We start from the raw sequence: 17,721 nt of genomic DNA, 5'->3' as shown, positions 1-17,721 counted from the left end.
AACAGCATTCTCCATATGCTAAAGTGCCATAACCTGTGAGCTGCTGCTAGCTTTTGCACTGCAGACTTTTCAGTGTAACTGCATGTAACACTTTATTTATAGTAATGAAAAAGTACTTAAAATCCAATTCCATAGTTGGAAATTGTCTCTCTCTAAACAGATGTAGAATAATTAAAAAGAAATCTCTTTTTCTTTGGCATTATCAGCATGATCTATCTCAATATCCTCCAAGCAGTTCCTCTGTTAAACAACTCGCCTATATTAGATATATTAGCCTAATACACCTTTCGTGTGGCTTAATGGGAAACTGAAATGTAGTTCCCATGCATTTGTCTTTCTTTTTATGACCCAAACAATTTATTTGCGAACAATATGTTTCTATAAATTTCCTTTGTCAAGAAGTGGTTTTGTTGAGCAAAATTCCTTGTTGAGAACATCCCTTGAGGTGTTTACTGGTAGGCAGAGGATAAAAGGATTGCATTTTCAGTGTGGGTAAGAGAAGTGTGACTTTATGAATCTATATTGTTTACTGACTGCATCAAGCTTTGCATAATACATAAATGAAAGAACTACAACTTGGAGATCCATCATACCTGAGAAATCCCTGGTCAATATCCATTGATTGAGAGCAAATAGGAATAGCATATATACTGGAAACATCCTTCATGCTATTATTACCCTTAACTATTTCCTTCTTAAGCAACCCCTAGTTTATCAATGTAGAATATTGATAGAAATCTTTCTCTTTGAAAATGGAATGATTGCTACACCCTAAGAGCTATGAATCATCACACATGAATCTGCTGCTGCTGCTGCTGCTAAGTCACTTCAGTCGTGTCCGACTCTGTGTGACCCCATAGACAGAAGCCCACCAGGCTCTCCCATCCCTGGGATTCTCCAGGCAAGAACACTGGAGTGGGTTGCCATTTCCTTCTCCAATGTATGAAAGTGAAAAGTGAAAGTGAAGTCGCTCAGTCGTGTCCAACCCTTGGCGACCCCATGGACTGCAGCCTACCAGGCTCCTCCATCCGTGGGATTTTCTAGGCAAGAGTACTGGAGTGGCTTGCCATTGCCTTCTACCTATTACAAATGAGACTATTTTAGCATAAAGGAAAATTATTCTTCTACTTTGCAGTTTAAAAAAACAATTGCTCTAAGTCTGAACTCCTGGGGTTATAAAAAAATCTTTGAAAATGTATATTAATAACTTCAGTGTTATATCAATGTATTTTTCAACCTCTAATGTAACTAGCAAAATTGAAAACATTTTCAGTAATAAAAGCAGTGGATGAGCCATATCATTTACATCATATCTCCCCAGCCCAGAAGGAAGTCTAGTAAGAGAGGGGGTGAGTGACTTAGGTAAGGTCACATGGCAAGTGGCCAGCACCATCTCCCTCCCCACCCACAAGTTTCCAGTCCATTTCTCAGTTGACTGAACCATCACGCACCTGGGCAGAGAAGGCATGAGATGATGGATGGCCAGGCCAAGGCAGACACCAAGTGCCATGCAGGAGGTGGCTCTCTTCCTCAGAGGTGGCTGGCTGGGTCAGGCAGATCTCTCACTCTGAAAAATTTGCCATTCAGAGTCTCCTTCCACAAGGAAACAGAGTTGGAAGCCAAGTGTTCCTCTGCTTCTTCAGTCAGCCCTTTATCAAACATTTATTAGTTGGCAACTCTTGGCTGGGCGCCCATAACTACAGGGTTAGGGGAATAGTTTGGAGTCAGTTATGGGCTGAACTGTGTCCCACACAAAGTCCATATGTGGAAATCCCTAGGACCTCAGAGTATGACTTCTTTGGAGGTTGGGTTCTTTAAAAAGGTGATTACAGCTAAATGAGGTCATGAGGGAGTGACCAATATGACCAATGTCCTTATAAAAAGGAGAGCGGGACACAGATGAGTGTGCAAACAGGAAAGACGTGAAACACAGGTGGTACCAAGGGGTCATCTGCCAGCCAAGGAAAGAGGACTCCGAAAGAAACCAACTTTCCAACAACTTGATCTTGGATTTCTAGCCTCCAAAACTGTGAGAAAATAAATTTCTATTGATTAAGATCCCCAGGCTGTGGCATTTTATCAAGGCAGACTGGAAACTAATCCAGGTTACAAGGATGAACATGAGATCATCAGTGCCATTAAGGAGCTCACTGTCCATCAGGACAGAGTGGTGTGGATCCTTATATGAGAATGCTGGAGTTCTGGGGTGCAGAGAGGAGAAGCCAACTAACTGCTCTTTCATGGGGACTATGGATGTCTTCACAAAGAAGGGGGATATTAAGCTGAGCAGTAAGAGATTAGAGTAGTTGACCCCAGAAAAGAAGTGGAGAAAAATATTTCGGGTAGAGAGAACAGAACGGGCGCAATGCGCAATGTGTGAAAACACACAGTGCTTCCTGAGAAGCATCAGCTGTGTGGCCTGCGCGCTGAACAGATGGGAGATTAATGGGAGATGAGGCTGGAAAGCAAAGCTGGAGTAAAACAGGCAAGTGAGTAGAGTGATACAGTAAGGAGTTGAATTTCATTCTGAGATAATTAGGGATTTCTATGCGAGGAAACAGAATTATCTGATCTGTATTTTATGATCTAATGACAGGGTATAAGAAACATGGAAGAGAGATGACGTCCAAGCCAGAGAGACAAGTTAGAGGACTAGTCCTACAGCCCAGACAGAAATGTCCACAACTTTTCTAGGGAAGCGGCAACAGAAATGGAGGCGCAGAAAAAGAAGGATGACAGTGGCAAATTCAAGAGTAAAAGAATTTATTAAATGTCTACAATTTCTACTGCCTAATCTTTGAGACTGTCGCTAAGGAAGATGCTGAAATCAGTAGGACTAGGAATCAAAGTAGAAGCCAGGATCAGAGGTCTTGTAGGTCCAAACCTCAAACCACCCTCCTTGCTGATCCACTAAATGTATATTTGGCCCTGTCCTCTGGGCCCATGGAAGGTATGGGGAGAAATCAGAAAGAGTAGAAAGAAACCTTGTTTGCACAAGGAGAATTTTCACATGTAAGTCAAAGTGCATAAAGGCTAGAATAATAATCATGAATTCCCTCTCACTGAGACCTACTGAAACCATTTCTTAGAAAATTTATGTTCATGCATAATGTGTCCAGAGCATTCTAAATGGCAAATGGAAACAACACTGAAAAGACTGCACCAGCCACAGCCCATGATCTCTACACCCTTCACAGTCTCGGGGTAGGTCCAAGAGAGGCCCATCCAATAAGACCAGAGGACTAACCAGCAAGGTAAGGGGCTACCCAGGTAGCGCTAGTAGCAAAGAACCCACCTGCCAATGCTGGAGATGTAAGAGACAAGGGTTTGGCCCCTGGGTCAGGAAGATCCCCTGGAGAAGGGCATGGAAACCCATTCCAGTATTCTTGCCTGGAGAATCCCACGGACCAAGAAGCCTGACAGGCTGCAATCTATAGGGTCACAAAGAGGTGGACACAACTCCATGACTGAGCACAATGGACATGATAGCATGACAGACTCAATGGACATGAATCTAAGCAAACTCTGGGATATAGAGAAGGATAGGGAAGCCTGGCGTGCTGCAGTCATGGGGTCATAAAACAATAAAATGTCACACATGACTCAGCAACTGAACAACAATGAACATGAGAGAGGGAACACAAATGAAGGCAAAAGCATTGGAACCTTGAACTAAGGAGGAACAACCAGGAAGTCAGCGTGGAAAATGCTGGAGCCACTGAATGCAGCAGTCAAGCTGAGGAAGCAGCTGCTGATGTCTGGTGCAAACCCTCAGCCTCTGGTTTCCCCGCCTTCCTTTTCCAACTTGCACGCATTTCCCAATACTTCCTTCCCAGATGAGAATTAAGGGGATGAAGGGATCCCTGCTGGCTTTCCTTTCTCTGCCCTGCTTATAACCTTAAGACATCCAACATTGTGAAACCTGCTCTTGCCACAACAGTACAAGACTAGGGAGGAAGACTGGAGCAGGCTGGGGAGAGAGGGGGTCTGATCCAGGGGTGTGCACAGCCTCCTTCAGAGGGAAGAGAAGCAGGGCTTTGCTTCCAGGTTGGAGACGGGGCTTGGCCCTCCTTCCCAACCACAGCTAAGCAGTAGTACTGATGGACTTCCTCCCAGATAAACCAGAGTGAAGGAGAGTATTTTGGCATCAGAATCTTGAGGGGAGGGAGTTTATAACTTGGCACATAGTAAAGAGGATGGCCATCCTCATAACCCCATTCTAAAATGGAAACTCTGTCTTCTGTAACACACCAGGATCAAAAATCTATATTCCCATCCCCTCTGGAAGTTAGTTCCTGTCTCAGACACCCCACCCTAGGTAAGTGAAGCTCTTCTTCATCCTTATTGTCTTGAAAATATAGTTTCCAACCCTTGGTCTCCTGCTTTACATATGGTCATAGGACATCATCAGAAATTTCTTCCCTGCGAGTATTAAGCAAATAGAAGTTCAACATGCCCACATGTGCAAGTGCCTGCAGTCAAAAATATATGAGGCTTGGCTGGTCTCCTAAGCAGGTATGTCTGGCTGAACCAGTTGGCCATGGTCTAGGCTTCCACTGTTCAGCAGCGTCCATAGTACACCTGCTTTAACTTTTATTTAAACTTTTTATTTTGTATTGGGGTTGCTAAGTCACTTCAGTCGTGTCCGACTCAGTGTTCTTGCCTGGAGAATCCCAGGGACAGGGGAACCTGGTGGGCTACTGTCTATGGGGTCACACAGAGTCGGACACGACTGAAGTGACTTAGTAGCAGAATAGCCAATTAACAAAAATATTGTGATAGTTTCAGGTGAACAGGAAAGGGCCTCAGCCATACATATACATGAATCCATTCTCTCCAAACTCCCCTCCCACCCAGATTGCCACATAACATTGCACAGAGTTCCCTGTGCTCTACAGTACATTCTTATTGGCTACCCATTTTAAATATAGCAGTGTGTACATGCACTCTTCCTCTGCAATACCCCACACACTGTCTGTGGAGTGTATTTCTTTCTAAATATTTTTTTAGGACCATGATACTCCAAATTGAAGTCCAAAAACATCTCTTCTAATAAGCTGAACTATTACAGCCTGAAGCTTCAAGCAGTTAACTTTTTGATGCATGGAATTTAAAGCCACTACTAGACTGGAGAGGCATCTGTGCTCCAGAAAGGTCACTGCCATGAAACTGAATTATCTGGGAGTTAGGCATAGGGCTGCTCCTGGTCATCACCGTGCCATTGCTGTACTCCAGCGTTCACACACATGTGAAACCAGGGTAACCCCGGTGGGGGGGGGGGGGCGCGGGTAAGATATAAAAGGGCAGCAAGTCACTGTGAGTTATGAGGAAGAGGAAAAAAAATAGAGAAGAGGCACTGTTTCCATGCCTTCAATTTCAGTTCCAGCATAACCTCTTTTATTCAGAAATGCTCACACCTTCTAGACTCATGGCTAAATCCCTTGTCTCTACACCAATGTGGAGTCTTTGGAAATGACTTGGAATATCCTGCAGTCTGCTTTAGTTACTGCATATGAAGCTTCATTTTTAAGAAAATGAGGAAAGCAAGCTGGTTAATTGGTGGTCACCTTAAATCTCTTCCATGGGAAATAACCAAGAGGATATTAACATTTTTAAATATGTCTAAACTTTGAGACATATTCTTTCTAACTGTAGGTCCCTGATTTCCTTGTTCTTATAGCATTTACTTTGCAACCCCATAGGCTGCAGCCTGCAAGGCTCCTCTGTCCATGGAATTTTCCAGGCAAGAATACTGGAGTGAATTGTAATTTCCTTCTCCAGGGGATCTTCCCAGCCCAGGGATAGAACCTGCATTTCCTGCATTGGCAGGTGAATTTTTTACCACTGAGCTACCAGGGAAGCCCTGACTCTTGTTAGTTTTATAATCCAGGAACATCTTCCTTAAGGACTGGGACTCATCCCTTTGAAATGCAACCATGAAGGAAACAAAGACCCCTATCAATGTCTGTGGAAGGGCAGGGAATCTAACTTTGGTGATCCACAAATATCAGGTACAGATGGCCTAATCACACTGATAAACCAGCCCCTTCATGACCTCCAGAACTTTCCTAGTGACTCATCCCAATGCTTAAAAACTCCCCCACCTTTTGTCAGGGGAACTGAGTTTAATCTCTGTCTCTTAGGGCAACTGTCTTGACCCTTAATGCAAAACTCTTGAGAGGGATTGGAGCAGAATCCATTAAACATCTCACTGAGAATCCAGAGTCTGAATCCAGTGGATCTATTTCCAGAATTTTGTATGACTATAATAAGTGAAGTTATTTAAAGCAAAAAGCTGGTCAAAAGCTAGATGTTAAGTCTACTTCCTGAATATGTTTTAGCCCTGAAAGTAGACTGAGAAGACCTGAGTGTCTTATGAGAACTTCCTAAATAAATATATATATATAATAGATAACTAATAAACTACTGTATAGTACAGAGAACTCTGCTCAGTACTGAGTTTACATGGGAATAGAATCTAAACAAGAGTGGATATATGCATATGTATAGCTGATTCATTTTGCTAATACAACATTGTAAATCAACTATACACCAATAATTTTTTAAAAGAACTTTCTATAGACTGGGCACCAGATCCTTGCGGTGCTAAACAGATAGGATCAACTTTCATTTCAATCAGTATGTATTTTTAAATGTGAAAATGCCTTAGGCATGAAAGTAAACATAGACAAGCTTGCTTGAAATATATGATGACACACGCTTGAAAAATGACTATAACTTTAACTAAGATTTTAAACATTTATGCCATACAACATAATAAAGGCCATCTATGACCAACTCACAGCTAAATAATGATGAAAAGCTTAAAGCTTTTCCTCTAAGATCAGGAACAAGACAAGGGTGCCCATTATTGCCACTTTTATTCAACAGAGTATTAGAAATTCTAGCCACAGCAATTCAAGAAGAAAAGGAGGCATTCATGCTGGAAGAGAAGTAAAACTGCCAATATATGCAAATGACAAAATACTACATATAAAAAATCCTAAGGACTTCACCAAAAAACTGTCAGAACTGATAAATTCAGTAAAGTTAGAGTACAAAATTGATGGACAGAAATCTTGCAATCTATACACTAATAACAAACTACCAGAAATTAAGAAAACAATTCCATTTATCAAAAAGAATAAAATACCAAGTAATATATTTAACCAAGGAGATAAAAGAATTATACTCTAAAAACTGTACAACACTGGTGAAAGAAGCTGAAGACAACACAAATGGAAAGATAAGCTAAGTTCATGAAGAGGAAGAATTATATGGCTAAAACCTTCATACTACCCAAAGCAATCTACAGTTTCAATGCAATTCTTATCAAAATGTGAACGGTATTTTTCACAAGAGTAAAACAGATAAATTCTAAGACATAAAGATGGCCAAAAGACATGAAAAAATGCCTAGCATCTCTAATCATCAGGGAAATGCAAATCAAAACCACAATGACATAGCATCTCATTCAGAATGGCTGTTTCTGAAAAGCCAGACATATCAAGTACTGGCAAGAATGTGGAGAAAGGGAAACCTTATGCATGGTTAAGGGAAATGTACATTGGTGCAGTCACTACGGAAAACAGAATCAGTTTTCCTAAAACATTAAAAATAGAAGAATTACTACACGATCCAACAGTTCCACTTCTGGGTATATATCCAAAGAACATGAAAACACTAACTTGAAAAGATGTTTGCATTTTTACATTCGCATAGCATTATTTGCAATAGCCTAGATACTGAAGCAACCTAAGTGGTCCATCCATAGATGAATAAAGATGATGTGGCAAGCATGTATATTGAATATATATATACATATATCCATTAAAAACGATAAAGTCTTGCCATTTGTGACAACATTACAGTATGGACCTAGACAGTATTATGCTAAGTGAAATAAGTTAGATAGCATAGGAAATATAGTCAATAATATTGTAATAACTTTGTATGCTGACAGATGATACATTGTGATGGTCAATTTAAAATATATAGAAACATCAAATCACTATGTTGTACGCTTGAAACTAACAATATTGCATGTCAACTATACTTACAATTTTTTAAAACAGGAAAAAATTCAACCATGCAACATTTTTTGATTTCTTATTATAGAGCCTAACTTCCTTATATTTTTTGATTTTTTAATCAAATATCTGATTGACCTTTATTTTTATACTGTAGCTTTGATTTACTACAGTTTAGCTTCCCTGACTTAACTACTGTAAAATTTGAAGACTCTCTTGTGCCAGCATACATGCAGCTTAGTCCAGTCAAATAAGACCGGTAACTCTTTAGTGAGCCCTTCCGCTATACTGTAGACCCTTATTGCCCTAGATGAGGATAGAGAATTTCACATGAAATTTCCTTTTTTTTATCCTCCAGTTTAATTTGACACGGTAAAGGGCATATTACTAAACGTTTTCTGAGGAAAAGGAGATTATGCAGCAGAAAGCTAGATCCCCATGAATTATTAAATCCTCCAGTGGTCACTTCACTTTCATCATTTCACCTTTAAAGAAAGGCTGTAACATTTACAAACCATTGTGTGACTAACGTGCATAAGAACACAGCCTGGCTATTTACAGTAGCAAATTGCCTTGAGAGAGAAGAGTGAAGTTTCCTCTCCCATTAAAATGCTCAGAAGCAATTAACTATGTGGTATACAGTATAATCTAAGGAAGATTATAAAGGAAAATAAGATTTATGTTCAAACTGAATTGAGTCCTAAGTAGAAGTAGCTTTATGTTTAAATAAACAAAATATTTTGGTAGATGAATTACTTGATTTCTAGGCCTTAAAAAAATCATAGACTGCATTTGCCTAAAAATTCATGGAGGTTATTGAGAACACATGTTTCTCAAATTCAGAAAGGCCCACTGAGGAGAAGTCATGAATCAAATGAGCTTTAATTTCTTTCAGATGAATCACAAAACAAGCTCAGTTAACCAGCACAAAACTTTTTTTCACTCTTAAATTCAGTTCAGTTCAGTCACTCAGTCATGTCCAACTCTTTGTGACCCTATGAATCACAGCACGCCAGGCCTCCCTGTCCATCACCAACTCCCAGAGTTCACTCAAACTCAAGTCCATCGAGTTGGTGATGCCATCCAGCCATCTCATTCTCTGTTGTCCCCTTCTCCTCCTGCCCCCAATCCCTCCCAGCATCAGTCTTTTCCAGTGAGTCAACTCTTCACATGAGATGGCCAAAGTATTGGAGTTTCAGAACACAACACAACACAACACCAGAACACAATGGGTCTCACGTGCCTGTAGATATTTACATAGGACATATCATATGTTAGATTACAAACAAGGTCACAAAACAAGTTTTGACAAATTTAAGAATGAAATCATACCACGTAATTTTTTCCTGATCATAATAATACAGAGTCGGACACGACTGAAGGGACTTAGCAGCAGCAGCAGCAGCAGCAGCAGAGATCAAATACACAAAGAAAATTAAAAGATTCACAAATACATGGTCATTAAACAAAATGCTAAATAACAACCAATAGGTCACAGAAGAAATAAGAGAAATTAAAAAATCCTTGAGTCAAACAAAAATGGAAATATACTAAAATGTGTGGGAAGCAGCAAAAACAGTTCTGTAAGGGACAGTTATAGAGATAAATATCTACCTCAAGAAATATGAAAAGTCTTAACCTAAATTTATTTCTCAAGGAACTACTCGAAGAATAAATGAAGCACAGTTAGTCAGAAAGGAAATAACAGGGAATAAATAAATGAAAGAAGCTGAAAGACAATAGAGAAGATCAATGAAACTAAAAGCTGATCCTTTGAAAAGATAAACAAAATCGACAGACCTTTAGCTAGACTCACCGAAAGAAAAAAAGAGGAATAAAAATAAAATCAGAATGAAAGAGGGGACATTACAAGTGATAACACATAAACCATTACACAGCTATGAACAATTTTATGCCATCAAATTTGCCTAGAAAAAAAATGAACATATTCTTAGTACAGCATACCAAGACTGAATAATGGTGAAACAGAAAATCTGAAGAGAACAATTACTAGTAAGGATGTTGAATCAGTAACCCAAAACCTCTCAACAAACAAAAATCCAAGACCAGAGAGTTTCACTTGTGATTTCTATCAAATATTTAAAGAAGAATTAAAATGAATTGCTCTCAAACTTTTCTAAAAAAAATAGGAGAGAACCCTTCCACACTCATTATATGATGCCAGCATTACCCTGATACCAAAACCAGTCAAAGTTACTACAAATAAAGAAAATAAAGACTTGCCTGGTGGGTCAGGTGGTAAAGCATCTGCCTATAACGTAGGAGACCCAGGTTCAATCCCTGGGTTGGGAAGATCCTCTGGAGAAGGAAATGGCAACCCACTCCAGTACTCTTGCCTGGAAAATCCCAGGGACGGGGGAGCCTGATGGGCTGCCCTCTATGGGGTCACACAGAGTCGGACACGACTGAAGTGACTTAGCAGCAGCAGCATACCAGGGATGCAAGAATGAGGCAATGTCTGCAAAATCAGCATGATACACCACATGAAGGGTAACAATCATATAATCATCTCAATAGATGCAGAAAAAACATTTGGGAAAATTCAATACGCATTCATGATTAAAAACTCTAAACAGAATGTACCTCAAAATAATAAAGGTCATATCTGTCAAGCCTACAGCTAACATCACAGTCTATGGTGAAAAACTCAAAGCTTTTCCTCTAAAACAGGGAGAGGACAAGGATGCCCATTCTCACCACTTTTCTACAACATAGTATTGAAGTCCAAGCCAGAACAATTAGTCAAGAAAAACCAATAAAAGGCATCCAAATTGAAAAGCAAGAAGTAAAACTGTCACTATTTGTGGGTAACATTGCTATATTATAAAAGCTCTCCATCAGAAAAATGGTTTGAATAAACAAATTCAGTAAAGTTGCAGGAAATAAAATCGGTACACAAAAATCTGTTGCTTTTCTATATACTAATAAAGAACTACAAGAGAAATTAAGAAAACAATCCCATTTAAAACTACATCAAAAATAACAAAATACATAGGAATAAATTTAACCAAGGAGGGGAAAGAAGTGTATATTGAAAACTATAAGATGCTAATGAAAGAAATTGAAGAAGACACGAATAAATGGAAAGATATTTCATGCTCATGGACAGGAAGAATCGATAATATTTAAATGTTCATTCTATCCAAAGCAATCTACAGATTAAATGCAGTCTTTATCAAAGTTCCAAAGGCATTTTTCACAGAAATACAGCAAATAATCCTAATGTTTGTAAGGAACCACCCCTGAAAAGCCAAAACAATCTTGAAACACAAAGCTGGAGACATCATGTTCCTTGATTTCAAAATATATTGCAAAGATACAGTAATTAAAACTATGATATTGGTATCATAACAGGCAATAGATCATAGAACAGAATAGAAAGCTCAGAAATACACCCACACATATATGGTCAATTAATTTATGATGGGTCAAGATTACACAATGGGGTAAGGACAGTCTCTTTGATACAGTGTTGGGAAAACTAGACAGCCATGTGCCAAAGAATGAAAAGTGACCACTATCTTATACCATACACAAAAACTAGCTCCAAATACATTAAAGGTTTAAACATAAGTCCTGAAATTATAAAACTCCCAGGAGAAAACATAGGCAGTAAACTCCTTGACATAGGTCATGGTAATGAATTTTTTAATCTGACACCAAAAGCAAAACCAACAAAAACAAAAAATAAGTAGGACTACATCAAACTAAAAATCTTCTGCTCAGCAAAGGAAACCATCAACAAAATGAAAAGGCAAAGTCAGAATACTAAATGGAAGAAAATAATTGTAAGTCATTTACCTGATAAAGGGTCAATATCCTGAATATATATACACATACAACTCAAAAGCAAAAACAGAAAAACTCTGAACCAAATGAAAAACAATCCAATTTAAAAATGTGCGGAAGATCTGAATAGACTTTTTGTTTGTTTTTTTCAGAAAAGACACACCGCTCAACATGAAGAATCCACCTGCAATGCGGGAGACCTGGCTTCGAGATCATTAATCATCAGGCAAATGCAAATCAAAACCACAATGAGATATCACCTCACAACTGTCAGAATGGCTGTTATCGAAAAGACAAGAAGTAGCTAGTGTTGGCAAGGATGTGGAGAAAAGGGAATCTTTGCGCACTATTGGTGCGCATTGGGATGAAAATTGGTGTAGCCTCTATGTAAGCGAACTTCCCCAGTGGCTCGGCAGTAAAGAATCCATCTGCAGTGCAGGAGACTTGCAGGAGTGTGGATTCGATCCCTGGGTTGGGAAGATATCTTGGAGTAGGAAATGGCAACCCACTCCAGTATTCTTGCGTGGAGAATTCCACAGACAGAAGGAGGTGGGCTGTAGTCCATGGGATCGCAAAGGTTCGGACATGACTGAGCAACGAAACAACAGCAACTATGGAAACAGTACGAAGTTCCCTCAAAAAATTAAAAATTGAACTACAAATGACCCAGAAATTCCACTTCCGGATATTTATCCAAAAAAAACAAAAACACAAATTCAAAAAAATACATGCACCCATGTAGGTGGATTCAGTGTCCAAACTCTCAATCACCACCCTTATGACCTCACTGAAAAACACTATACATTCCTTAAGAATAAAAATTTACCAGAAATATTTATGAAATACCTGGAACAAGGACATTTTAAATTTATAGGAGTAGCTGCTACTAGGAGGGGGTGGGTGGGGGGACAGAGTGAGGAGGGTAATTGTAATTAAGACAGGAGATTAAAGAGAAAAATAGTAACGTTAGACAAAATTCTAAAGGACCAAAGGACCAGCTCTTCACACTGAAGACAATCAAGCAAGACAAATGTAAAGATGCCAAAAAAAAAAAAAAAGAAAAGAAACAAATGCAACACGTATTAAGAACATCATACATTGAAATCTGACATACAGCTCCCCAGTCAATTCAAAGCAGCTAGTTTTTCTTCCACTATTGGTGCAAATGATCCTTTCTTCACTTGAGCTCCACAGGAAGTAGTGCCCTTCCTCAACAAAAGATAAAGACAGATGTGTACAAACAAATGGCTCACCCAGACCATCAAAAGATGAAACATGTATCCCGGAACCCGTCTCTCTCCTGTTAAGATTTGAGGGCTTTGAAGGAGTGAAATTTCTGAGGCATTGATTGTGCTACATCATTTCAAAGGCATTCGACGAAATTGAATCATTCCAACACTCAAGCAGCATTCTTATAAAAAGTAACGTGCTGCACTTAATTTTTTCCTATGTCATCCACAATATTTCATGTACAAAGAGAACATAGTTTATGTTATTTTTGAATGTTTCATTGTCCATCAATTGGGAGTAGCCACCAAACGGCTACTATTAACTATTTGCTAGTTAAAGAAAAAAAATTAAATACTCTGGTTGAGTCTAAAACACACATTTCAGAACACCACTACTGCCACCATTCTGCCATCAAATCTGAGTTTTAAAAGTTATTATAACATTAGCTACTAAGAGACAAAGGAGCCAGAATTGCAGGGACCTGTCCTAGGAAATGAGGAAGAAAATATCAAAAAGCTATTCTGGACCCTTATCCTCCAGACACTGTTTTCCAGAAAAAAAAAAAAAGAGAGAGAGAAGATACAAAAGTGAGCCAGGGGACATCCCCAGTGGTCCAGTGGTTAAGACTTGGCTTTCCAATGCAGGGGGTATGGGTTTAATCTCTGGTTGAGGAGCTAAAATCCCAGATGACTCAGCAGCCAAAAAAAACAAAACATAAAATAGAAACAATATTGTAACAAATTCAGTAAAGACTTAGGGAAAAAGTGAGCCAGAATACCATTAGCTAAATCTATTCTCTTAAAAGGTTTCCCAGGTGGTGCTAGTGGTAACCTGCCTGCCAATGCAGGAGACATAAGAGATGCCGGTTTAATCCCTGGGTTGGGAAGATCCCCTGGAGGAGGGCATGGTAACCCACTCCAGTATTCTTGCCTGGAGAATCCCACAGACAGAGGAGCCTGGCAGGCTACGGTCCATACGGTCACACACAGTCAGACATGACTGAAGTGACTTAGCACTCACACAAACACACACACACCCTACTTAAAACAATAGCTGTATACATGAATGAATTCTTTTCACACGATGTCCATCTGTTAAGCAATAATTGTGCTGTGCTAAGTCATTTCAGTTGTCTCTCTTTGTGAACTTATGGACTGTAGTCCACAAAGCTCTAGTGTCCATGGGATTCTCCAGGCCAGAATATTGGGTGGGTTGCCATGCCCTCCTCCAGGGGATCTTCCTGACCCAGGGATCGAACCCAGGTCTCCTGCATTGTAGGCAGATTCTTTACCATCTGTGCCACCTGGGAAGCCCTAAGTGATAATTAAGTTGCATCTTTTAGGAAGACAGGGATTGGCTCATTGATTATTTTGAGCAGCAAATTCCAGGTTTCTTTTCAATATATAATCCTATTTGTTTGTATGTTAGATCATAAGGTGTTGTATTTAAGAAACCCACTGTAGTTCTGAATTTTTGTTTGAATTAAAAATAACATTTTTATTTATTGTCTGTCCCTTCTACTTCCCAGAATTCCTGACACAGAGACTTGAAAGCCCACAGCTAAAGGACCTCAGGGCATTTGGAGCCATGCAAGCAGAAGAGAAACACTTGGCTTGATTTCGCCATTCTTCCACTTACTTTAAAATGGCAACTGCAAAATTCTTATTGAACGGATTGAGTAGCTGTCTGGTTTGATTGTAGCTTCAGCAAATCTGTGCCTTTGACCTCCATTGAATTGCTTTTTATTGCTATTTGCAGCAATGTTCCTCAGTAAATCACAACTTCTATCCCTATGGCAACAACATACACCTGAGATGTTACTGCCTCTCTTTCTTGCCAGTAGAAAAACAGAAGAGAAAATAATAACTACATAGTGGCTCTTTCCACTTTGTCATGATGACATCTTACTATGCATTGTGTGTTTTCAATTAGGAATCCCTGAATCAAACTCAGTGGCTGCATGTCCAAGCATGTCATTCCTGCTGCAGGAAAGGCAAATGTGTAAATTACATACGTGGTTACCCACTTCAGATGTGAACTGAAGACCAAATGCCATACAAGCACAGGACAGATAAGGGACATTTTCCAGCCAGGAGTGTGTGCGCTTAGTTACTCGGTCGTGTCTGACTCTTTGTGACCCCAGGACTGTAGCCCGCCAGGCTTCTCCATCCATGGGATTCTCCAGGCAGGAATACTGGAGTGGGTTGCCATTTCCTCTTCCAGGGGATCTTCCCAATCCAGGGACTGAATCCAAGTTTCTTGCATTGCAGGTGGATTCTTTACCATCTGAGCCACCTGGCAAGTCCTCAAACAGAGAAATTAAAACATCCCACATATTGGAGCTGGACCCTAGAAAAAAGTCTTAGTGTATTCATGATTAAGGATGATCTTTGCTTTTCCTTTATGTGATCCTACAAAGGATAAGGGAGGATTCTATTTGTCCTGTATAACTTCAATATGTTTTTCCACATGGGGACATATAGTTCTTAGACAATAAAATAAACCTGAAGAGATTCTCACTAATGCACTATTTTTAGAGTGTCCACTGATTAAAAATTGGAAATGTCTGTGTTTTTCAATATGTAGAGGCGGGGGAGGGAGTAAACAGAGACGAGAAGGTGGCATTTTCCATACACATAACCAGCTCAAGAATTCTGGAATGTCACACCAGAAAGCATACCACCAGGACTCCTTTCCGGTCTGACAGATTTCTAGAAGAAAAATGGTGAACATCTGAGGCCTGAAGGTAAACACTTGGATGCCAAGATGAAGAATTTTGAAAAATTAATAAATCATAGAAAGAAAAGGCCTGCCACCATCCCTGAGAGACTGAAGGGGACATGGGGGAATTGGGCAAAAAGTGGCAGAAAACCTCTAGAGCATATGCTTTTCAGTCTGGGACAAGACTTCTGGAGAAAGAATATGTGTAGGAGTTTAGTGTCTGCTATTTCTTGGGCTTAAAATAGCCAGTGTCATCGCAGGGATTTCCAAGGTGAAAGAAAAGGGTGGGTAGGCTGAAGTCCAGGAGGCCAGAGAATGGGGAGACAGGCATTTGTGCAAGAACACAAATGGGCTCCATCTAGGGGCGCAGGTAAGTCTACGGTCCTGAGGTGGCCAGAAATCAGAGCTCCAAGTGCTCAGGGCCGTGGGGAAGACAGGAGGAGCCAGGGTGCCGAGGACCCAGGAACCACCTAGACCCACGCTGTGACAACCAGCACCACTGGAAGGCACTTTGGGCCAAGAATTTCCAGAAAGCACCACCTGAACTCAACGGGTATCCACTCCCTAGTATTTAGAACACGGAGGTTCTGCACCATCTCGTTTCTCTCTCTCCCTCGGCTTCCCTTATGAACAGTCCAGCAACTCAGCGTTCCACCATGAAAGTCCAGTTGCTAGTTTAGTGATGCTCACATTGCTGCAACACTTTTCTGCATTTGGCTTTTCTCCATTGCAGTAGGCTTCAACGAAGGTGTAGCTCTACCATCATTATGGCCAAAATGTAAGGGCAGGTGATTTAACCATCACCCTACATGGACATTTGGGGCAAAATTGGGATGTAAATGAATTTTTTTTCCATTGCCACATCCCTCATAATATCATCCACTCCCTTGCAGTAAAACTGATAAAACATAATGCCTTGTCTGATACCACACCTCTAAAAACAGAAACAGATCCCTGCAGCATAGTAGGCAATGTTACTGTCTCATTGGTCCCTCTTATATGCCAACATCTTTGAAATAGAATGGATGAGCTATATTTGCACATTTGTTGGATTCAGTCATGTAAAATTATTCTATTTTCCTTTCATTGCCATCTCCTGTGGCCTTCAGGAACAGATGTTTCTTTTGAACATCTGGCAGCCCTAGTCCTGAAGCATCCACTAAGAGGGACAGGGTTTTGTCTAGCAGCTTAGACTACTGCCCAGATACAGGCTGGGAGGAAACCGTGTGTGCACGAGAGACACACACACACATTTATAAACCACAAGCACGGAGCTATAAATATACATGAATCACCCAGTAGAACAAGAAAAGCAATAAGGAAATGTGGAAGCTATATTTCTCTGAACACTTCTATTTTCAAAACTACTGCTTTAAATAATGGCTTGAGTTTGGGGTATTACCTTCAACAAGTGTAGCAGAACTGGATGATTCAAGGTCTGTTGAGCCATGTTTGTCGAAGACTGATGTGCTGTGCTTTGTGCGGATCCTCAGCAATGATCATCAGTATTTTGTGAGCCATTGTTGTCCAGGCTGCCTACTGGCCTGATGCCTTTAGGCAACTGAATAGTCACCCCCAGATCTTTTCTGAAGTGCAGATTTTAATCACCATTAACCTTTGAGTACACACTGAAAGGTTTTCCTTCAGTACGCCATTTCACATGGTCCTATACTTAAACATTAGCTACTGTGGTCTGCTGACTCCAAGGCTCCTGCTCTTATTTCATACATAGCACTGCTTTTTTTTCCCCATACACAGTACTGGGCTTCCAAGGTGGCACTAGTGGTAAAGAACCTGCCTTCCAACTTAGGAGATGCCAGAGTCATGGGTTCAATCCCTGGGTCAGGAAGATCCCTTGGAAAAGAAAATGGATACCTGCCCCCATTTTCTTGCCTGAAAAATTTCATCCACAGAGGAATCTGGGGGGCTA

General features: G+C 40.2%; 1 long non-coding RNA gene across 2 annotated transcripts in view; it reads left to right on the top strand.

The window, feature by feature from the left end:
• The window catches only part of LOC148775865 (uncharacterized), a 612,673-nt gene extending 597,811 nt beyond the window's left edge, over positions 1-14,862 (top strand). For both annotated transcript variants that reach the window (XR_016038909.1, XR_016038908.1), the window contains exon 4: positions 14,599-14,862. This is a non-coding gene — a long non-coding RNA (uncharacterized LOC148775865). The remainder of the gene's footprint in view (positions 1-14,598) is intronic.
• Positions 14,863-17,721: the final 2,859 nt, after the last annotated feature.

Source organism: Moschus berezovskii, chromosome 13, assembly GCF_049115385.1.
Source record: "Moschus berezovskii isolate FMDL1 chromosome 13, NW_MosBer_1.0, whole genome shotgun sequence".
NCBI lineage: Eukaryota > Metazoa > Chordata > Mammalia > Artiodactyla > Moschidae > Moschus > Moschus berezovskii.
The sequence above is the reverse complement of the archived record's forward strand: the minus strand, read 5'-3'. Positions and strand labels throughout refer to the sequence as shown.